Raw genomic sequence first — 24,802 nt, 5'->3', positions numbered from 1 at the left:
ATTATTCCTCGACTACAGCTATTGTTGAGGAATGATGGTGGACATATTGAGCATTTTCTGTGAAGAACATCATCTTTGCTATGTCTTACTTTGTTATGTTAATTATTGCTGTTCTGATCAGATGAAGCGCCATCTATCGGACATTTTTAGAACTTTTGTATTTTTTTGGTTCTAATAAAACCCCATGTCATTCCAAGAATGTGTGTCAATTTTTACCACTCTATCTACATTATTCCGTTATTTATTCGGTTTTCAAATTTATACTCACTTTTTGATCACCCGGTATATTGTGAACACCAACGGCCCTGTCACACTTTCCTGTGGTACTCCGAATATTACCTAAACATCTGTTACGTTAAGAGCAACGTGTTGAGGTCTATTTGCTACGAAAGTCTTGAATCCAATCGCAGGTCTGCTCCGATACTCAGTAAGCGCGTATAATTTCATTAAACGGCATTGTGGGACGGTGTCAAAAGTCTTACTGAAATCAAGGAACACGACATCAGCCTGAGCGCCGTTGTCCACTGCGCTGTGTATCTCATGGAGGAACAGAGCGACCTTAGTTTCGCAGGACCTCTGTTTGCGGAATCAGAGTCTATTTTAATAGAGGAGCTGTTCATTTTCCAAGAACGTCATAATGCTTAATTCTAGTTCTGGTCACCACGTTCCATTTTAAAATGAGCATGGAAAGCTTTTTTCACAAAGCCTGTTTTAGCCACTCTCTGCTTAGGCATTGTATAATTTCCACAAACGCAACAGAAAACATTTGGGTCGTTCACGCACTTGAATGTAGACATTGTAGAAACTACAAACAGTAGGCGAACTCTTTTATTAATAGTGTCTTAAATACACAGACTAATCAAATTATATCACTGGTAACGCAAACCTGTGAGATAAAAGCACTTTCAACTTCACACAATAACAACTAGCATCAACAGCTGTAGCAACCGAAAGATATACAGTGAGAATTGACAAAATGTCTCTCCAACAATATGCATTACCTACCACAGCAACTTACATTGAAGCAGAATGCGCCAAAACTGTACGTTAGAGGAAAAAACAGAAAACAGATTTAGAATTAGAATAGAAAGTAGAAGTAATATCATATATTAGTTTTCAGTCACCTAGTACCGTGCGGCTAGTGTAATATGCCCTTTATGAAAATCGATTATCTCAACTGATTTCCCCTTAACAGCGTATTGCTGACGCGCGGGGAATGGTCAGTGGACAAAAAAACATGTTACAAAAAACTGACAAACAGATGGCGCTGTAAGAGTCAGAATACGCACGCAGACAGACACGCGACTGCATCACGGTTGCTGCCCTCCAAGACAGGGAGGTGTCGCCGCCCCTAGTCTTGGAGGGCAGCAGTCGTGATGGGCCTCGCATGCGCCGTGTACTGAACGCTGGCCTATATAGCACGTCGTTTTGCCGTCGGGCATCAGTTCTCAGCGAGACTCATCAGCAGAAGCCGCATTTTCCTTAAGATGGCGACCAGTTGGATCGCCGAAATATCGAGTCAAGATGATTCTAGGATCGGGCTGCAAACCCGAAGAGACTTTCAAGACTTATTACGTTGGGAAAGCCTACGTAAACACATTAGCGTAGACTAGTTTCTTACGTGTAAATTGATGTGTTTTCACTCATAGAATCAATACCTTTGCCATATTCACACAGGACAAGTGAGTAGTTACGACTATCTTGGATAATTTACAAACCGCGAGATGCTAATTCCCACTACTAGGAGTTCGTACATCCAAAATATGGTTACATGACATATTTCAAGGGATGGGATGAGGGGGAGGAAGATTGCCAAAGCAGATAGCAACACACATGCAATACATGAATTTATAATTGTCACGTCCTTAATATGAAAAAGTGGAGTAACTTCCGTACCAGTATTTTTTCATTTTGAGCAATTCATGACTCCATACCATTTAAGGCCTCCTCTTTCGTGACAGAAGCAGTTTCTGGTATAGCGTAGTCGAAAGAATAGAAAATATTTCTAATATCTTGTCCACTCTTTTGAGAATTATCTCACATTGTTATAACTTTGACGCCAGTGGACGAAGATATGTCGATTATAAAGACCAAAGTGTTAAAATACAATTGAAAGAAAACAGCCCTCGGTCACTAATTTTTAACAAATTAACCGGGTTTCGACACTGCTAGGAGTGTCTTCCTCAGAAGTTACATCCAAGAATGGTCTAAAACGTGGTCAAAGAATTATGACTAAAAACGTATGATACAAATTAAATGTATGAAATTATCGTGAAAGACTGGTAGCACTTATATTTCATTTATAAAACAATATAAGTGCCAAAAAGGCATTAGTCACAAGATGCCCTTTTGGCCAATTTTTGACACCGTGCATCACGGAATATTGAATTCCAGAACGATTTCCGAAACGGAAAATCCCATGTGTCTAGCTCCTACCACTGTTGCGCGTTGAAAGTGTGTTAACTCTAGTTGTGCGACCATCATAACGTCGGAAAGCTATTCAAATGAATCGCCCGAATACAAATGAAAGCTCTGCCAACGTAGTGCCCTTTTATTTCATGTGTGCGCGATAGTACTGCCATTTGTATACGTACATATAACTAGCCTATGATCTTCGCCATCTCAGTGTATTAAAAGAAACTATTGACAATCGGACGAGAGATTATAGCTCAGAAGTATAATTTTGGTACATATGGGTGGGGAGGATGAAACACAGTGACGTTAATAATTTGCCGATACGACCAGTGACTTCGTGAGATGAATAGTTAAATGTAGGAAGCACACAGAAACTTAGGAACGAACACCATAAGTTTGCCAAAACGCGCAGCGAGGGCAACAAGCTTGATTCGTGACCATAAAACTCGCACTCGTCCGCTGAAGGGACTGAATGAACTTCGCTTCTGAAAGGCGACCAAGCGGGCAACGGAGATTCGTCTTACCAGGCGGTCAAAGCGCGAATAAATCGGAAGACGGCACTAGCAACTCGAGTGTCCCATTCAGCAGTCCATTTGTACTTAGGGATCAAATACAGAAATCCTTCCAACGGCAGCAAGGTTCAGATCATCAGTTGCCTCTCCTGTCCCAGCCTGAAGCTCCAACTGTGCAGAAAACTGAAGTGAAGTGACTACTCTGTAGAAATCTACAGGTGATCTCCTTGTGCTTATCTTTGGAACTTCGCTGCATTTCGCCAGAGAAGAAACTCGTGGGACAATGGTGACGAAAATTGAAAATGCCAACCAGAAAAAGACAAATGAAGGTGTTAAACGATCTCCTATTCTTGTAGATTTTTTTTTTTCTTTTTTGATCCAATATAGCTCTTAGGTGTTGAGGTAGGCAGAAGAACTCTCCTACTACAAGGTACAATTCTCAAAAGGGCCTGTACAATGTTCTGCACGTAGAAAGAGCGGAAAAGTGTGGGCACGCCAGAAATTAACTGCATGACCGAGCCAGAAATCTACATACTCTATGTTTAAACCGAACGTTATAATGAGGCGTTGTAATGAAAATTTACATGGCATGAGGGAAACCACACCCGGCTAAAGATTTCTTACATGACTAAATGGCTTCTGCAGAGAATTCTATGGTTCTTACGACAAAAAAAGTGCTTCGTGTGTCGCTCCTGGGCTACCGGCGGGGGGAGAGGGAGGGGTAGGGTTGTTAGAGTGGCCATGAATACCTATCTGCCCACCTTAGGCCGCGCCTCTCCCAGGGCTCAACATTTTTATGGTGGCCAATCCCTCTTGACAGGACTGATATGTCGTACAGCGAGCTAGAAAGCTTTCAGTTCTTGGAAACCTCCACTGCATTATCTAGCGAATGTAAACAAACAAACAGCGAAATGAAAAAAGCCACTGTCTTGGCTAACACATATCTGCTATTTCAGAGCAATAAAACTGAACGACTATGTTTAGTTTTGCAACTTACCAGCCACGTCCTAGTACCATCTAGCGACATTTTGCAAACTGGTCAGGTCAGTCGGTCCAGTGTTGGCTGCCACCTGTAGCGATGTATTGAAACTTTATCCAGAAGTAGACTTGCTGGTCCTTTGTTCACTCAGATACTGGCGAACATCCGTTGAGAGCGGATGCCTCAAGTAGCCTGGAGACACTGCAGCGTGCAGATGCGTGTCCCGACCAGTCAACGGCCACAGCTTTTGAGAAACTTCTAATGAATTACTGAATACCTCCTTGTGCACTTGTAAGACAATACGGAATAAAGTATTTTCACGTAAAGGTTGTGTTCGGTGTCATCATTGTGAAGTGAAAATAAGGAGAGGACAATGAGTCCTCTCGTACTACACATTCCAAACTCAAATCTACGAATGCATTAACAGAGGCCTGCAAGTGAACTTCCTAGATATCAATTTATCAAGCGAATTTACATATCGCCCTCTGAAAAATGCTAGTGGCTACTTTCAAAGACAAATGCCCACGTTAGAAATGGAACAGTTCTTTAAAATGTCATTCGAAGAAAACTATAACTAATGCTGATAAAATGCAGAATTAGCATGGGAAATACGTCACACTAAAAACTAAAGAATTTTCTGGCTAAGAGCAGGGGACAAACTTTATGTACATTCTCAAGTGTGTACACAGAGCACCAGCACAATACATTATACAGACACACACACACACACACACACACACACACACACACACACACACACATACATACATACATACATATATATATGGTGGTCCTTAAATCTACGAAGAACGAAACTCGTCGAGCCAGAAGTGGGAAACGAGATGGCGCTATGGTTGGCCCGCTAGGTGGCGCTGCCATAGGTCAAACGATATCAACTGCGTTTTTTTAAATAGGAACCCCCATTTTTATTACATATTCGTGTAGTATATATATATATATATATATATATATATATATATATATATATATATATATATGTGTGTGTGTGTGTGTGTGTGTGTGTGTGAGTTTAGATTGTCAAGCACTACTAACGTTCAAAGAACCAAGGTGATTTTATTAGTCCACATACACCGCCATAATAAACACTATTTACTCACCTTTGGGCCAAGCCGTGTAGCTCCCACAGGTGACAGCAACACCACAGGTCTGAGTCTGGCAAGCGAGATGTTAAAATTTGTAAATAGAGTCCCAGCATGAATGTATTAATCCCAGAATGAATGCACTGATTGAAATCTTCGGCTAAGTCGCCAGGAACCTTCAGTAGTGAATGTTGTATTCGCCTGATAAACATAGGCATGGAGAGTGTGCAGGATGTGTGTGGGTACTTCAGATCTTCCACGAAAGGTATCGGCGTTCAAGCGGTTTTGCCATGAGATTGGGCGCCGAGTGTCATTATCGTGCAGCTTCTAGCGACTATCTTACATAAGCTGGCCATGCAGTGTAGTTTGGATTTAAAACGGTTTTATTTACAAGACCTGCAATAACTTCTTTTCCCAAACCGCCAATTCTCCTATCTCATATACTTTCCAATAATAGCAGCAGTCAGTGGTCACATGGCTCCTCAAACTGACCTAGTACCAAACTGGGGCTTAGGTTTGATAGAAAACCGTATGTATTTAGTTTGGGAAGGAGGTCCCAAGAGAGATATGCGTTCAGTCAACCGAAATAGCACATTAAGCAAATGAACATGCAAGGTGTGCTGCTGTTTACGAAATAGTGATTTCAAATGGCGTTGTCGTTGGATTTTTCTATCTGAACTCTCTGATTTCTAACGAATTTTTTGGCAAGTAAGTCTATATCTTTTTGCTGGATAATTTCTTCCATCAAACGGTCGCATTCTTTCTGTGGCACTTCGCTGCCTCTTTCATTGTACTGGGTGAAATCCAGGTATCTATGTGTGTCATTACAATTTTCTAATACCATAGTAATGATTGACCAGTGTTATTGTTAATCACAGTCATAATTTCAGTTTTGTTAACTCGTTTATAACTGAACTTGTGTGGAAAAGAGGATATTTTGATGTAGACAGTTAGGAAAAATGTGAAAGGAAAAGCTTCTTTATTGATACAGAAGTTTTGGGATGAAACGACAAAATAAATCAAATCATCATGAGGAATAGAAGTAGATTATTTGCAGTAGAATTGCGGAAATAAATATTCGTGCGAGCTATTTCTGCACATGGTGCTGTTATTACTCAATTTATTGAAAGAGCAATGCATGTCGTAGCAAATTTTATCATTTATTACGGTGGTGAACAGCAACAGGCCCGGACTGGTGAGTAGCCGTTGTACGTCAGTGCGGTCGTGGGTTGGTAAGAGCTCATCCACCTTCCTGCGTCGTGGTTTAGCCCCTAGATGGAGGAAGCGTTGGACGCTAGAGAGGAGGACAAGAAAAAGAACTTGGTTATTACTTTGTTTCTATCATATCTCGAGCCATCATCACGTTCCACAATTAACTTCTTATATCAACGAATGTAGCATATGAATTGCAGGGAATATACAAGGACCTGTTTGTGAAGTTTGCAGGAAATGTCTCCTCAGCTATTATGTTACTGCGCACGTCTGTAGGAGGGAGATAGGAAAAGCAACAGATCGTCTGTACACTCATCGTGCACAAATGTCAATCAGTATTCTATAAAGGTGGTTGTTGGCTTCGTTCTCTCCCATCGTTGTTGACAAAGTGTATGAATACTGCATAGCTTTCAAGAGCGAAAGGTGGCATATATCAGTTGACTTACTTTAACGAAAGCCTAGTCTTTTAATATCTCTTCTTAGTTTGACATAACAGAAAGTTTATGTGTCGAGGAGGCATCACAGAAACAGTATTACGGATCAAGTAAGTGTCGTGTTATCGTCGTGGGTGAAGAGTTATCAATTAACTATTTCAAACTGATAATAGGCAAAATTACATGATTTACATTGTGGAAACGTTAAGAATTATGCCGCGATGGACATGGTACCGTTCCATTGGTGCCGGATTTGAATTTATTATGATGTTCAAAAGCTTATTATGTGATTTCTTTTCCTGTTTACCGTATATATAGCAACTTAGCACTACCACTCTCCTTGGCTGAGTTATGTATTGGCAGCAGAGGGTGGTTGAGAACATTGTGTGCCTTATATTTTATAATAAATTTACATTCTATTTATTCTATGGTTAAGATTTGTGGCAGGCGTTCTATTTGAAGTGGTCTGTTTCAGCGTGTCCGCCTGAGAGTTATTAGGTTTAATGCTTCGAGGAAAGTAAAAGTGAGTTAAGAATTCAAAATAAGTATGAATGTTATTATGTCGGAAGTTTAAGAGAAGTGTTGTATCGACCGGTATTGCTGGTGACGTCGGGCGAGGAAGATATGACTGCAGCCGTGTCTGTTACTGAAATGACGTTTGTAGACATGTTGACATTACTTTCATTCTTCGAAGAACTAAACCGTCTTCCTACAACTAAATTCCTCCGGCACCAACGGGGAAGGTGTACTTTACTCCCATCTATAGTAAGTACTATAATCTAGTCATGTACTCCATATTTTAGAATTTTGAAAAAAAAGTAGGCCGGCCGGTGTGACCGTGCGGTTCTAGGCGCTTCAGTCTGGAACCGCGTGACCGCTACGGTCGCAGGTTCGAATCCTGCCTAGGGCATGGATGTGTGTGATGTCCTTAGGTTAGTTAGGCTTAAGTAGTTCTAAGTTCTAGGGGACTGATGGCCACAGATGATAAATCCCATAGTGCTCAGAGCCATTTGAAGAATTTGAACCATTTTGAAAAATGTGTATACTGCTTCCCATGAGTTCTTCTAGCATATTCTACAGTACTGTTAAATTTTTATCATCTAAAGTTAATTCAGAAATTTAAGTTGTAGTGATAAATGTAGTTGCAGTAGTATACTAGTAGTCCATGCGACTGGCCACAACGATAGTCATATTAAATATTTTCAACCTCTGAATGCTAGTTACACGTTATTATCTATTTAAAATGTATGCTTTTAGTAAAAGTCCACAACAGCTAAGGTTATCTGTACTTTTTTTTAACTTTTTGCTTTCGTGGTGCTGTTAATGAACAAAATAGAACCGAGTTTAATAAGCAATAGGTAGAGACAACATTGGGTAAGGGCGGTAATGAGAATAGAATTAGTGCAGAAATGTTTCGGGTGAGTGAGTACCAACCATGTTAAGTGAGTTTGCCAGTCGGTACGAAAGGGAAAATGTGCAATGTCTTAGTGACTAGCTGCACGGAATGGAAACTGTTTGAATTATTATGTCTGACATGTGCAGTAGGACAGCGGGATTTACACCTACTGTTCCCTTCATTTGCGTTATATGCGGAAAAAAGGTGTGTATGCTTGGACTCACGCAGTTAAATTTCCATGGTCAGGGAGAATTGTTACCGTAATAACGATTCAGCTTGAAATATTCCATCATTGGTTTCAGATGTGGGAACTTGTCAGATGGAAAATTCGGACGAGATGTTATTACCAGGTGACTCCGATTAAATAGGACTATTTAACTTGCAAATTCCGCGTGAGAGGGGGAAGTCATTTAGCAGTATCGCAAACTTTGGACTGTTATTTGATAAAACATTTGAGCCAGAGGGTAGCTTTACAAAGCACAAACATGTAAATTTTCTGAGCTAAGATACCATTGGTAATTCGGTTGGGGGGAAGGAAGACTTCGAGATCGATCACTTGTCAACCGAGAAGGCCAAATACTTACTGGATTTCTTTCCTGGCGTTCCCACTGATGACTTGGGAGCGACGAAACTGAGGTCAGTCATAACGTGAAGAAACAACTTTAGCCAATATCGGTTAGTTGTTACTTGAAGGAATAATTAGACTATGTATCATCATTATATTGACTCATATTTTTAGTTGTGAAAAGATGAGGCGGGTTTGGCCAGAAGCTGATTAAAGAGGCCTGAATTACAAAGTAATCCTCCAGTCTATTTCACTACGAGACTTCCATTCATGTTTTCGTGCTACGATAAGCAGAGATATTTATTACACTAGAAGTAAACCAGGTTTATTGTCAGATACCGTTTGCAGAAGCGTCTATTATAGTCTTCACAAGCTCTAAAATTTATATGAATTTAACTGAGTTTTGTTCAGGCTTTCAACAGGAGTTGCGGTGTTGTTACGTCACCTGGGCAACACTTTTTGACACAACTAGATGTTGTGCCTGAATTTACTATAATGAAATGAAGTCAGATTTACACAGATACGGTTCCAGGATTCCTTTATAAATAGCCTTCCAATCGCGATTACATTCACTTTATTGTGAAGACGAGGAAGTCATTGTAACTAGAGACTCACACATGATCTTTGTGATACACTTTATACATAACATATTATAACATAATGTCTTTTTTCCGAGTCATTCCCGTTGTGAATTCCATATTTTTCCGCATCGATCACGATCGATTCAAGAGAGTTTCACGTGCGCATTTCAAACATCGCTGTAATCTTTTTCGTGACTACTAGTTTTTTTTAAAAAAAGACACTATAGCCATTTTATGAAGCCCATACAGCGATAGCCCATTTCTGCGAGAAATGTTCCTCAGGTTTCACTTCAGCATATGCACGTACTGAGTCGTTTAAATAAAATAAGTCTTGAGGATTATTTCACCGTAAAGGTTCAGCCTCTTATTCATTTACACATCATCACTTCTCGTCATTTCTTTCCCTGGGGCAAAACGACTGTCTACAAGCCTCCGGACGAGACCCAGTTTCTGTCGTCTCATCTTCGTGGTCTTTGCGCGAAACGTACGATGGCGGCAATAGAAACGTTCTGCTGTCAGCCTTGAAACTGAGTTGACTAAATATCTGTTATGGTGCCTCGAGAGAAGTGCGCCGTCTGCCCTCCAAGGTCCTCATTTGAGTCCACAAAGTATATTTCCCTGCTGATCGAACCATCCGGTAACAAATGTAACAGCACGAATCTGAATTATTGCGATGTTTTCCTTTAACCCGACCTGGTGAGTATCCCAAGCACATGAGCAGTACACAAGAAAGGGTCGCACCAGCGTTCTACATGCCGCCTCCGTTATAAATGAGCTGCATTTACCCAAAATCCTTCCAATAAACCGAAGTCGATCATTCGCCTTTACTCCTAAAAACTTGACCTGATCGTTCCATTTCATATTGCTTTACAAATTTTCGCGTAGATGTTGAATCGATGGGTCTGTGTCATGCAGCACACGACTAACTCTGTATTCTAAAGTTACAGGAATTGTTTTTTCCTACTCGATCACATTATCTTATATCTTTCTAATTTTAAAGCACGTTGCAGCTCATCACGCCAACTAGAAATTCTGTTTTGGTCATCTTGTGTCGTCCTACAAGGTCAGTCAACGTCGACACCTTCCCGTACATTACAGCATCATCAGCAGAAAGACGTAAATCTCTGTAGCCTGACCGATCACTTACGTATATAGAGAATAAAAGCTGTAAAATCATGCTCCCCAGAGACATTCCTGACAATGCACTTGTCTCTGGTAAACGCTCGCCGTTAAGGAAAACGTACTGGGTTGTAGTACTTAAATAGTATTGAAGCCACTCACATATCTAGAAACATAATCCGTATTGGCTCAAATTGTTCTGAGCACTATGGGACTAAACATCTGAAGTCATCAGTCCCCTAGATCTTAGAACTAGTTAAACCTAACTAACATAAGGACATTACACACATCCATGCCTGACACAAGATTCGAGCCTGCGACCGCAGGGGTTGCGCGGTTTCAGACTGAAGCGCCTAGAACCGCTCGGCCACAGCGGCCGTGTAATCCCTCTCCTCGCACCTTTGTGAACAACGTGAACTGGGGCGCTATGTCAAACGTTTCTCGGAAGTCTATGATTATCAATCTGGTTTTTACCCTTCAACCATGGTTCGCAGTGTATCTTGTGAGAAAAGAGGAAGCTGAATTTTACATTGGGCATAGTTACGTGAAATGCATTCTAATGTAATGTAACGGTGAAATCAATAAAAGAACCCACAGTATGAACGTATTTACGAGGGGCTTTCAATAAGTAATGCAACACGTTGCTTTTCTCGGCCAGTTTAGGTTGGAAAATGTGAAATTTTTTGTGGAACGTCGTTGAATATTAACGCTTCAGTCCCTATAGTTTCATTACGTTCCGATTGGTGGTGGCTCTGTACATGACCTTCAAATTAGGGCCTGTCACTGAGGCGCATTCCAAGCAGAAAGATGTCATTAAGCTCTTTCAATGGAAAACCTGAGCTTCATAGAAATTCATAGGTGCCTGGAATGTCAACGGAGACCTAGTAGTTGAAAAAAACACGATGTGTCGTGGGGCGAGACGTCGGCGATTATCGCTGCGAGGTCGCTCAGACCTGTCCGGTGTCCTGCGTGACGGAAGGCCTCACGCAGCTGTGACTCTTGCAACGTTTCAACGTGCGGACACTCTAATTCGAGGCAAGTTAGGACGACGGTCTTCTGGGACACTGAGGATGTGGTCCTGTTTGACGTCCTCCCTCACGATGTAACGATCAACTCTGAAGTGTAGTGTGCAGCTACAACGAAATTCAAGAAACGACGTGAGCGTGTTAGTCGCAACAAAAATACAAACGAACTTTTGTTCCACTGTGAGAACACAAGCACTCACACAATTCTGCGCACCCGAGAGGAACTCACAAAACGTCATTGGACTGCTCTTCCTCATCCACCCTACGGCCCTGATCTTGCACCTTCCGACTCTTATCTGTTTGGACCAATGAAGTACGTTCTCCGCAGGAAGCGTGATGGCGAGGCTATTCATGCATCTGGACGTTGGCTGCAGCGTTGACCAGCAGAGCAGTAACATGGGGCCATACAGGCCATCCACTAACGTGAAGCAAGGCCGTCACACTGAACCATGGTTTTGAATTCAAAAAAAGAATAAGGAAGAATGTCGTGTACTGGAATCTTGAATAAAACCTACCTGCATCCAGAAAAAAATGTGTTGCATTGCTTTTTGAACGCAAGTCGTATAACTATGAATTATTTACCGATCCTTATCGCTGATGTACTTAACAAATGCTAATAGCAATTCAGCCGTGATTAGTTCAAGATATAAATGCAAGTAATTATTTTGTTTCGTCCCTTATGCTGCACCTGCCAAATGTAGACGTTGAGATTATTCGCACTGAAGCGTACAATATATATAAGTTAAAGCTAATCCAACTCCTTTTTCCGCCAGTTATGGCAGTTGTTAATCGCGTTCTGCTTACTAGTAAGCGGAAACGAAACACCGTTGCCGCTACTCTTGCAGTGGGTGTATTACATTATCGTAAAAATTGGTTAGTTGCAACAAGATGAGGATTCTTCCATTACACCCCACCCACGTCACTACGCGACGACACCTTCTTATACACGTAAATCCACTGAAAAAGAATAACAGTGTATTAGTTATTGGTAAAACTAGAACTCCAGCCATGGCAGTGTATGTGCAGGTTCCGTTATTTACTCCTCACACTCACCAAAACTTTGATTGCTTGACGCAGCTTATAGGAACATTAATCATATCGACCGTGGATCTCTGGAGCATAGTGCTCATAAACGCTGTAACGTCAAATAATCAGTGAACCAGACGGCATCTTGCCAGCCTCGGCTAACATTTAAAAAAATGGCTCTGAGCACTATGGGACTCAACTGCTGTGGTCATCAGTCCCCTAGAACTTAGAACTACTTAAACCTAACTAACCTAAGGACATCACACACATCCATGCCCGAGGCAGCATTCGAACCTGCGGCCGGCGGCTAACATTCACTGACGGAAAAAAGTCGCAACACCAAGACATAGTTGTGCGACATCAGAACTACTCTAAATACATGCTGTAGCGGCCGTGAGCACTAGTTACTATTGCTAGTTGACACGGTGTGCTGCTGTTAGTGAAGAACGCGTTTATGGTGACTAAGTTGGAACGAGGTCGTGTAATATAGTACTAGAAGCTGGATGCTCCGTCTCCGATACTGTAGAAAGACTTGGCAGGTATGTAGTCACCCTGCATGACTGCTGACAGCGGTCGTCACGAGATTAAACAGTCGCAAGAAGATCGGTCTCCGGATGGCTACGTGGCTCTACGAGGACCATACGTTCGGCGTGTGGTTCTGGGGGATATTTCAGCAGCGGTTGACATCATAGCGCCATAGAAAGCTGTTATAAATCTGTTACTTCAAGGATAGCTCTGAACCAGACGCCTTGTAGCATGCATTCCGCTGTGCCCAAACCATTGGACAGCGCGGTGGCAGTCTCTCGTGTTTTCTGGTGAAAGCAGGTTCTGTCTCTTTGCCAGTGACGGCTGTGTGTTGGGTACTGGGAGATTAGTTGAGGACCTACGACCAACCAGTCAACTTTCTAGACGCAATGGAGCTATACTTAGAGTTATGGTCTGCGATGCGATTTCATATATCAGATGGAGTACTCTTATGGCTAACCAACGCACTCTGACAGTATATCTGTACGTCAACCTGTAGATTGAACCTATTGTGTTGCCATTCATGAACAGCGATCCAGGGTGTATTTTCCAACAGGCTAACGCTGGCCCATATACAGTTGTTTTAACCCAACATGCTCTACAAAGTGTCGACATGTTGCCCCGGCCTACTCTATCATCACATGTCTCCAATCGAGCGCATATGGAACATCATCACACGACAGCTCCAGCGTCCTCCACAGACAGCGTTAATCAACCCTGTATTGACCGACGGAGTGCTACAAGCATGGAACTCCATCCAAGAAACTGACATCCGGTAACCGTAAAACAAAATACATGTGCGTTTGCATCAAACATTCTGGCTGATACTACGGTTATTAATGTACCAGCACTTCACATTTTCAATGCACCATCTCGCGCTGACATTAACCTGTGATCTTGCCCTGTTAATAACCTAGACAAATGTATTCCAGGAATTTTATTCCTTTACATTAATTATTCTTGGTGTTGTGACATTTTTTCCGTCAGGGTATTTAAATTTGCCTTCGAGTTTGGGACACAACGCCTTCAATGAGTAAGAGGTAAAGTTCAGACTACTCCTAAAAAAACCACATGCACTTAGTGATAAACTAATTACCAGATAATACCAAAACGATGGATTATACACTTCGCTAACGTTGTTTTCCAGGGGTATCGGCTTGCTATTTGCTCTGGTCGCTGAGGCGGGAAGTGGCGCTCGTAGACTTTGACGGGGCAGGTCCCTCCCATCGCGTCCTGTGCAGGAAAGTTGAGTTAGTTACTGCTGAGTATTTTCCTGGAAGTAAAAGTGTTTACAATTGCGTCTTTCAGCTACCCGACGACGTGGTAATCCACTTACTGATGCTGAAAGCAGGAGCTACAATCAGCTACATTCTACCAGCTATACTTTAGTGTTCGTTTCTGGTGCAGGCAACAACACGACGAAATCTACAATTTTTGCTGTGAGTTGTGTGAGCGTCGGTGCGTTTCCGTCAATTAAAGTATCATGTCCTGGGAAATGCGTTCTGATTAGCTTACGATGTTACTGCAATGAGGTGTAATGTGTGGTTCGGGATGTTTACGTTTCTTTTCTGCATGCAAATTGCCCGGAGTATTAGTTATCATTAGTTTGTCTGTCTGGTGTTTTGTACAATCAATTGTCTATTGAGATCTCTGGATTTGCGGAATCTGCCTGATAGCTTGTACTGATAGCCTGTATCAGGGATTGTACGATTAGTTCTGAGAGTGTACTGACAGGGAATCAATTACGCACATCATTCTGGCGGAAATGGGACTTTGACCCTCTTGTGGTTCTGTTTAAACGGTTAAGGTACCGCGACTGAGCAAGGATGAACTAATTTTTGGAAATTTGTGGTAAGTTCGTATATGAACAAACTGCTGACGTTATCGGTTCCTAGGCTTACACACTACTGAATATAATTTAAAATAACTTACGCTAAGGACTACACATACACCCATTCCCAAGGGAGGACGCGAACCTCCGACGGAGAGAGTCGCGCGAACCGTGACAAAGCGCCGAAGACCGCACGGCTACCCCACGCGGCGATGTAATCAGCTCCACCATAGTTGCTTATATTGTCACTCGATCAACTTTGTATCTGTTTGGATTCACCGAGAACTCGAGTTCATGATATCCATGTCCGAGCGAGCACTGCGTTTCGCTGTATGTGTTTTATGAAGTTTTCTAAACGCCGTTAAGTGTGTGCGAATTTAAGTGTTACCTTTTGTTAGCAAAAGTACGATAAGAACTGTATTGTGTTTTCGCATTGCACGTTATTTACTGTCAAATACTGAAATGTGGCAATAAGGAAAAACGTATGTTGGTCACTGCGGTTCAGCTGGATAAGGTAAGGTTAGTGCCGTCTTTGGGTAAATGGGTTTTTGTACGAAAATTGTAAGTGATATCTTACGACAAACGGCCTTACTTGTAAGAGGCGGGTACGTTAAGAGTTAGTCTGGTTGTAGTTCGGTGAGTTTCCACTAGTGTATCTACTAATTCATACCAAGGATTACGACAAACCGGGCTCAGTTAATACCTGTTAAGTGTGCAACTTATTCGGCTATTGATGGTGTTAATTGTTAACTGTGCTAACCATTTAACCCATGTTAAAATCATTACCACGAGGCAGCTGTGTTTGTTCGATACAGCTTAGACCGATTTGCGTACGCTAATAATTACCAACTATATGATACGGAACTGAAAAGTGTTGTCTGCCTTACTATTTGGTATTCTTTGAAGTCAGTTTTTTACTTTCTTGCAAATATACTTCCACAAGTTAGTGTCCACATTTTTTTCTAGGGCGCTTCTTTATGTTTTAGAGGTGCTGTAAATTTTATTTAATTAATAGTCATACTCAAACTCTAAGGATTGACATAAATTCATGGCTTAAAAATAAAGTCGCTGATTAAAAGCAAATTAACATATGTAATTTTTCATCGTAAAAATATGACCTTAAAAATATATTTAAAACATAGCAGTAAACATTTTAAACTACCACAAGCACCAACAAATATCAGTACTTACTAATTGTATAAAAATAGCAACGAAGAATTGAATAGAATATGAGCATAAAAATCGCATAATTTTTGGAATACTCAATGAATTTAAAAAAAATTTTCTTTCAGTATATTTTTCAGACACATGTATTGGTAATATACAGACCAGACTGCTGTTTGTTTTCTGCAACCGGAGGCCCTCCTGCCAGCCCTAGGCACTCCTCGGGACAATCCACCTGTGCAGAGATGGCTCCTACGCAAAGGAATTGTTTTGTAGTTTTAATATGTGTCATACAACGCTATTACACCAGTAAATTCATCATTCACAACAGAAAATTGAATTTATTTAGATGAGAGACCTAAAGAGATACTAAATGTTCACTTTCTACAAAGTCTCACAGTACTATATCTCGATGCTTTTCCTGTATTTACTATGGTCAACTGACCTCTGAGTTATGAAAAAACAGTTCCAGAATTCGCAATAATTTACCAAACTGTCATCCATTCAATGGGAATTAGATTCACTTCAGTGTCTATAAGAGTAATTCAACCTAATTCGAGGCGTGAACAGGAACTTACTAGGAGAAACTCTCTCCATAATATAGCTAAGAAGATTGTGTAGTCGCAACATTTTGAGATTGTTGCTGCTACACCCCACGCATCTCACTGCATGCAATAAACTCTTACAGATGTAGAATGAGAATTTCACTCTGCAGCGGAGTGCGTGCTGATATGAAACTTCCTGGCAGATTAAAACTGTGTGCCAGACCGGAACTCGAAATCGGGACCTTTGCCTTTCGCGGGCAAGTGCTCGACCAGCTGAGCTATCCAAGCTCTGCTCACGCCCCGTCCTCACAGATTTACTTCTGCCAGTACCTCGTCTCCTACTTTCCAAACTTTACAGAAGCTCTCCTGCGAACCTTGCAGAGTGAAAATCTCGTCCTGGAAACATCCCCCAGTCTGTGGCTAATCCATGTCTCCGCAATGTCCTTTCTTTCATGAGTGCTAGTTCCGCAAGGTTCGCAGGAGAGCTTCTGTAATGTTTAGAAAGTAGGAGACGAGGTACTGGCAGAAGTAAATCCGTGAGGACGGGGCGTGAGTCGTGCTTGGGTAACTCAGATGGTAGAGCACTTGCCCGCGAAAGGCAGAGGTCCCGATCGAGTCTCGGTCAGGCACACAGTTTTAATCTGCCAGGAAGTTTGTTACAGAGGTAGCTGCAGCGAAAGTTTGACAATGTAAAAGATATGGTAATACTTAAGCACAAGAACTCTGAGGGCATTATTCAATATCCATTGTCTACTCCACACAGCACAAATTTTGTCACACAAATTGGAGGAATGTTAGATATATCGATCGTGACAGTCCAAAGCGGACTGCATGCAGGATGATTCACGAAGATATGCAAATATTTTAATATGTTACTCTGCAAGTACAACTAAAGGAAAAAGTTCATATGAAGATAGGGCCGCAAATGTTTAGTTACGACTAATAATAGCTTTTCCGTGAAATTTAGCAACTTCTTTAATATGATGAAGCCATCGCAAAACTATTTTAGATTAAAGTAAGGTACGATTTCAGTTTTTTGTTGTTGTTATTGGTCTCCTGAATCTAATAAAACATGTCCCAGACGTGTACCGCAGTGGTTTTCCAGAACATCCAACATGAATTCACGTGTGCTATGGTATTGATGAAAGTAGATTATCTGACATATTCACACAGTTTCATATAACGATATTATCCCGTTTTTTCGAAATTAAGTTCTCTACAACATCTGTTGAAAACGTTGTGCATAGTTTGGAATTTAAAAAACGAATTCGGCCAAGTAGTTAATAAATTAAAATTTCACGTAATTACGTCTTTACTTCTCTGGATGTTCTGGAAAACTATTGCAGATACACGTCTGGTACATATTTTATTAGATACACTTGATCAATAAAAACAAAATGAATTTAAATCACGCTGTGCTTCAACCTCGTACAGCCATTGCTTCAAATTAGCGAAGTTGCTAAATTTCCGACAAAATATTTTACTAGCCATAACTCCGTAACTAAACATTTTCGGACGTGTGTTTGTCTGAACTGTTTTCTTTAGTTTTACTTATAGAATAACATAGGAACATATGCTAATATTAGCATATCTTCGTGAATCACCCTGTAGAAATACAAAGGCTCCAAATAAACAGTGCTTCCAGGAAAGTTGCTAAATTTTTGAGCTTCTGTTTTATGGCTCCATACAACAAACATTCTATTCAGTATATCATTACGAGCCCTGCGTCCGGTTAAAGGACTTCTGTAGCTTTGGTAAAAGTCAGAATAAATCATCAGCTGTATATCACATCATAGCTGATAAACTTGTACAACTTATACCGCAAATATCAGTCGGGATTCAGTAAGCACCCGGCGCCAACTAATGACCTGAGATATTCCACTGACAAACGTGCGGCTACCATAACGACACTGCTTGAGTTCGGCAAAGTATTTGAGGCACAAGAAATTGGTGCAGCACGTGAGAAAAATAAACATTTACATACACATACTTCTGTAGCGACTCTGATTTCTCTTACTTTATTAAGATGGTCATTTCTCCATATGTAGGTAGGTGACAGTAAAATATTTTCACGTCAAGGGCAAATATTGGTGACAGAAATTTCGTGAGAAGATCTCGTCGCAGTGAAATCGATATTCGTTTAATGACTTGCAAAGGACGTATAAGGGTACTGTAAGCAGTCTCTTTAGTAGAAATGTTATACCATCTAAGCCTTGGTGAAGTGCAGTTCATGTGATGTCTTCCTGATAACATTATCTATCTGGTCTTTCCAATTTCAATTGTCCTTAACAGTAACTCACAGATACTTAGTTCAACTGGCAGCTTTTAAATTTGTGTAATTTCTGGTGTAACCGAAATTTAATTGCTTTGTTTTCTTACTCATTGTCACTTTTCGCACAACACAGATACAGTGCCTATTTTGGAAATGGTTTGGATATTCTGATGACTTCACTAGAGGGCAAACGATATCTTCTTCTACAAACAGTGTAACAGGGCTACAAAGGTTGCCTCCTAAAATGTTTACATAAGTTAGGGAGGCCAGAGAGACTATAACTATTCTTTTAGGAAAGCCAGATAATAGTTCTGTTTTATCGAAACTGGACGTGTTTTCCTTCATAGAGTTACCACAATCGTTACTTAAGAAAAAGAACGAGATTGAATTGGAATGGTTCTCCTTTACTCGATGATTTTCTGTAGATTACTACGAACTGTGACGTATTTGATAGGAACCCACGAGTCTAGTCACGTAACTGAAGTGATACTTCATAGACAAGCAATTGATTAGAAGCCTTTTGTGAGGAACAGTGTCAAAAGCCTTCTTGAAGCCTATAAATATGGAATCAATTTGAGATCCCTCGTCGACAGCACTCATTATTACTGGCGAAAGAAGAGCTGGTTGCGTTTCACAAGAACGAATTTTCTGAAAACACGCTGACAATGCGTCAATGAGTATCAGACATATGAATATCGATCTTTATTCAGTGTTCCAAAAACTACGACTTAAAGTACGTTTGATGACGTCCCAGGTATTTGTAGTAACCGACCAGAAATTATTAACTTTCAGGTTACACAAACTACTGACTTCATTTCATCTTGACGGTATCCAAATACCATGTATCAGGAAACGGTAAAAATGAAGAGTGAAATTTCGCAGCGGCAGCTCAGCTGAACAGAAATGCTGTTGCCACATCCAAGAAGACGTACATTACGCTATGAGTTGTTTGAACGAAACTGCCATATTATGATTTAATCCATACTGGCACCAGTAGTTGTAATCCTAGATGATTAGAACTGACCATGACCGAATGTGTGTGTTACATCCAACTTGTCCGTCAATATGAGTACGTCAGTGCTTCACAGCCCTGTTAATGATTTCGTCTAAGCAAGTTACGTGACTAACATAACCTTGGCCTACATCACCAACTCCCCAGGGTGCAAGCACACTTTTTACCTCGTGTGACGTCGTGTGCTAGCAATACTACGCCACCTGAGTCCACATGCAGAACTTGGCGGTAGCCCCTTGTGACTACGCTGCAAATCTACGGCCGGCTTAGAGACACGACCTCCTCAGCCCACGCCGCTTGTACCGCCACAAAACTGACTTAATAGACGACCCACCGCTCTCTAGAGTAGTCTAGTCTAGTCTTTCTGTTGTTCCGCTCTCTCTGTCTAGTCTAAGCGTTGTCGTTCAGCCTTTGTTACTACTGCGGACATCGGACTAGACCTATCTCACCGACCTGTGTTGGATATTACGCCGGACTTGCTGGGAATCACGTTCAGTATAGAGATGTATCAAACACTACGTATGAATCTCGTTATTTGCCTCCCTGTCACAGAAGCCACCACCTCCTTGTCCTCCACAAGTTTATGGTCGACCAGACATCTCACATGAGAGGCCACACGTTTTCACTGAGGCGCAAAAAGTCATGGGATATCGTGCCGGATGTCCTTTTGCCCAATTTAGTGCAGTAACTCGATTTAGCATGGACTCAAAAAGTCGTTGGAACTCCCATGCAGTAAAATTGACCCATACTACGTCTATAGCCGTGCACAACTGCAAAATCGTTGCGAGTGCAGGATTTTGTGCTCAAAGTGAGCCGTTGATTATGTCCCATAAGCGCTTGACTGTATTCGTGTGGGACGATCTAGGTGACCAACCTATTCGCAGAATGTTCTTCATACCAAACTCGAACAATGGCACATGGCACATTGTCATCCATAATGACTACACCACTGAATGACTGCAAATGGTCTTCTGTTAGCCGAATATAACCATTGCAAACATCCAACATTCAATTGCAATCATTACTTCAGTAAAAATGTGGCAAAGGTAATGTTGAATAGGATCACTGGGAGCAGTTGTGATCTAAATCAGAATAGATTTATTCATTCTTAACATCACGAGACAAAAAAAATTACTAAAGAATGGACACAAACATTTTTTATTTGGACAAACGCTATCAATGATATGCGGCCTGTGGTGAACAAAGTGATTACGTGGGGATCAACACACGACATTAACCAGAACACTCAGATTAGAGGCCTCTTTCTCACACGTTTACGCCAAAAGCATGAACTCGGTGGAACCACAGTCTTACATACAACGATTGCTATGCCCCTGTAGCGTCCATCTCGAACTTTCCAAAGAATGGCCATAAACTCGCTAAACTCTTGTGCCTTCACAAATATGTCTTGAAGTAGAGTCTTGACGTCTGGGCGCCACTGATCATGGAAACTCGCAGAAACGCACAGTCGTCTCATTGCCTTCCTGACTAACTAGGGCCCATCCTCTGCTTTATTTGCTGATCATGAATGCTCTGCCCACAGCTAGTTAGCCTATGTGAACGCGGCCGCCGGCCGACTGGCGCCATCCAACGAGTCTGCACAATGAGACTGAGGAGCAGGGCAGCCCGCAACGTTTTCACCCAGGTTCTGCAGAAAAAACGATCCCCTCGGCCCTGAGCCACCGTACGACTTCACTGCAGTCGTTTAAATCGGCACCCTCTTCCTTTAGATACAGGCAAAGCTTACCGCAATTCCTTCAGTAGAGCACACAAGCAAGAGCGTTACCTACTGCCAACAATTTCATGATATGAATGAAGTCAGATAATTTCCAGCTATAGCAACCATGTAATAAAGATGAACTTCCTTAGGAACACAACACCGTATCAGAACTGACAGTGCCCTGCAGTCTCTCACCATCGCCAGTCAATGAGAGGTTCAGATGAACTAGACTACCCAGTCCATTGAATCGAAACACAGCTCTCACCATTATTGAACCACTACCAACTTACACTGTGTCTTGTTGAAAACTTTGTTTTGTAGCTAGGTGGGGTGTGTGCCACACTCAAAATCTAGCAAGAGCTCTTACGAACTGAAATAGGCACTCGTCTGACATGACCACCGTTTCCCTGTCATTTAGGGTCCACCCGATATGGTCATCGGCTCAGGAGAGGCACTGCAAGTGATGTCATGCTGTTAGCAAAGGCACTCAGGTCGGTCGTCTGCTGCCATAGCCCGTTAACGACATCTTTCGCAGCACAGCCGTAACAGATACGTTAGTCGTACGTTTCACACTGCACACTACGGCTATTTCACGTATTGTTATTGCCTGTTAGTACTGACCAATCAAACGCAGTTGCTGTCGGTCGTTAAGTGAAAGTCATCAACGACTGCATTGTCCGCCTGAAATGTCATATTCTCGGCACACTCTAAATTCCCAAACGATCTCCAGAATGTACTAACCCAATCGTCTCGCTCCAAATGCCTTTCCGCGTTCAAAGTATGCTAATTACCTTGTAGAGGCTATAATCACCTTGGGGAAATAGTGTACATGAATAACATCTACATCATACTCCGCAAGCCACCTAATGATGTGTGGCGGAGGGTACTTTTGATACAATTATCTGATCCCTCCAACCCTGCTCCACTCGCAAATAGTGCGCGCAAAGAATGATTGTCACTAACCACCTGATCACAAATGAAAGCTCCGCCAACGCACTGCCGTTTTACGCCTTGTGTACCCGATACTACCGACACCTGCATGTGTGCATGTCTTTATCCCATCACTTTTGTTACCTTAGATTTAGGTTTCGTACATGAATCAGTCGCCTGCTGTGGAGGCGACCCTTGAGCCGACAGCCATTGACCTCTGTACACCAACAGGTTAGTCTTCAGTGGTGCCGGGCACATTCGACCTGTAATCTCACTGACTGGATTAGAAGTGTCTACAGTGATGAGTCCCGCTTCGAACTGAGCCCACTGACCAGTGGAGACGTACTTGCAGACACCCATGGATGGGTGTGCCATATCATATCATAGCAGGACCCCTTTGAGTGTCATCCACGCAACTTTACAGCACGTTCTACGCCCGTTTTATTGCCCTTTATGGCAAGGCATCATGGGCTTATATAACTGTTAGGTACCGCCCTCCTGCACACGGCGAGACTTTCTGCTGCTTGCGTTCGTGCTTTCCAAAACATACCTTACACAGTAAGGGCACCTTATCTCCCCACAGTTGATGAAGTTTGGAGCATTATTGGAAAGACCCTTCAAGCAACTCAGCATTTTGAAGATCTAGAGCGCAATTTGGACAGCATCGGCCAAGGTATCCCTCAGGAAGACATCCAACCATTCTATCAAACAATCTCAATACTAATAACTGCTTACGTAGCGCCAAAGGTGGACCAAAGCGTAAACGACTTCCTCAACTTATGAAGCTTTTCTCTTGAATAAAATATCGAATTTTTCCTTAAGTTGCAATCATTAGTTTGACTGTACACGCACATTACATCGACAGAGGTCCGTCCCATCCCTTCGTGATGCATCACTTTTTGTCTTAGAGTATATTCGTAAAGTATTCTGGCGCCAGGATTGTCCTTTTTAGCAGCAGTTGCGGTCAGTTTCATAACAAATAACCTTTTCGTTCCAAATCAAGGCGGGAGGAATATGGGAATCTTTTATCTGCATACGTGAGAACGAAAATTATTCGACACAATGGAAGAGACACCAAAGATTTAGACCTTGTATCGTAAAGCTGTTAATACTCAGTAAAAAGCCCTGTCCGGTTAAGAAGCAGCACATGAGCCACGCTGCCTCACGGATGACCCAATATGTGCAAAATGGGTTTAGCTTTAGAACTGACTGCCGCAGGATCGCCTGTCGAGCTATGTGACGAACGCGACGAACAATACCATACAGTTACCATAATCGCTCGTCATCACTTTGCATCCCATTAAAATGGAACTAACTCTTAATTTAACGAAACTGGAATGTAAACACACCCATGGAGCACAAAACGACAAAAATTAATATATTCATTAAAGTTATTTACGAAATATCAAGGTAGTTAATTTACTGTTTAGCTTGTGGAAATTTGTATGATATCTATGTCGTAACTGCTTCTTTAAATCATCGCAATAAATAATCCGTAGTATAGCCCGTATAATTTGGAAGAAAATTCATTTCTATCGTCTTGTCATCGCAACGATATGTAAGCACAGCGTTCATTGCATTGTTGAAATTTAGGAAACGTCTGTTAGATATTGGTCAAACGAACTCCACTTGCTTAAACATCTAAACGGGAATGCTATCACAGCTCTGAATATGTGAACATAGCAACTTTGTGCTGCATTTTATTCCAAATGGGTGCGGTTTTTGGAGCTAGCAGTTACTGACTGGTAATATTAATCTTCTTTCCCAGAGTTTATTCCTAGGTAATTAAGTGCACATAGTCTCACTCTGCTGTACGCGACGCTTGCCTCATTTATCCTTTACGTTTCCCTTTCTTCACATTTCGGATATAACTAGAAAAAGTTATGCCTATGGTTCCACCTTTAATATTTTCTGTCAAGCAGTATGAGGTGAGAGCAAAAACTATGACGCTGTTGAGTCCGTCCTGTCAGTCAGTAACAAGAACAAATGAATAAAGGCTTGTGTACTGGTCAACGCATGCAGTGCAGTTCAGTGAAAAGTAATGTATATAGAGAACGAATGGATGAACGGAGTGTCACAAAGATTAGCAACAAGTAATTCGTTTCCATCTGTTCGCCTCTTCGAAACGTAGTTAGAGGTCAAACATCGTTATTGGTATATCTGTTACAAATTGATAATGCGTGTAAGAGTCAATTACAAACGAAGTTACGTGGCTCTGTTCGGCGAATTGGCTTACCGACACAGGCGGCGACCACGACGATGACAATGAATGTCTTCTGCATGGCGAATAGTAGCCAGGAGTCAGCAACTATACCTTTTATAGGCTAGTAAGCTCTCGTTGTTACGTAAAGCGAAAGTCGTCAGGTAAAAGCTACCAGGTGGTTTGTACGATACGGAAAATTATGCGTTGTTCCCTGCTATGGGTGATAATAGCAGTCC

General features: G+C 41.7%; 1 protein-coding gene and 1 long non-coding RNA gene across 2 annotated transcripts in view; one reads left to right on the top strand and one right to left on the bottom strand.

The window, feature by feature from the left end:
* Window positions 1-24,802, top strand: part of LOC124711724 — a 183,778-nt gene that overhangs the window by 80,738 nt on the left and 78,238 nt on the right. The gene's annotated exons all lie outside the window — the stretch shown is intronic.
* Window positions 6,055-24,648, bottom strand: LOC124711726. Its single transcript, XR_007005506.1, has 4 exons — window positions 24,600-24,648; window positions 16,050-16,136; window positions 13,986-14,122; window positions 6,055-6,300 (listed from the first exon to the last, which is right to left on the bottom strand). It is a non-coding gene; the product is annotated as an uncharacterized LOC124711726 (long non-coding RNA).

This window comes from Schistocerca piceifrons, chromosome 8 (assembly GCF_021461385.2).
Source record: "Schistocerca piceifrons isolate TAMUIC-IGC-003096 chromosome 8, iqSchPice1.1, whole genome shotgun sequence".
NCBI lineage: Eukaryota > Metazoa > Arthropoda > Insecta > Orthoptera > Acrididae > Schistocerca > Schistocerca piceifrons.
The sequence above is the reverse complement of the archived record's forward strand: the minus strand, read 5'-3'. Positions and strand labels throughout refer to the sequence as shown.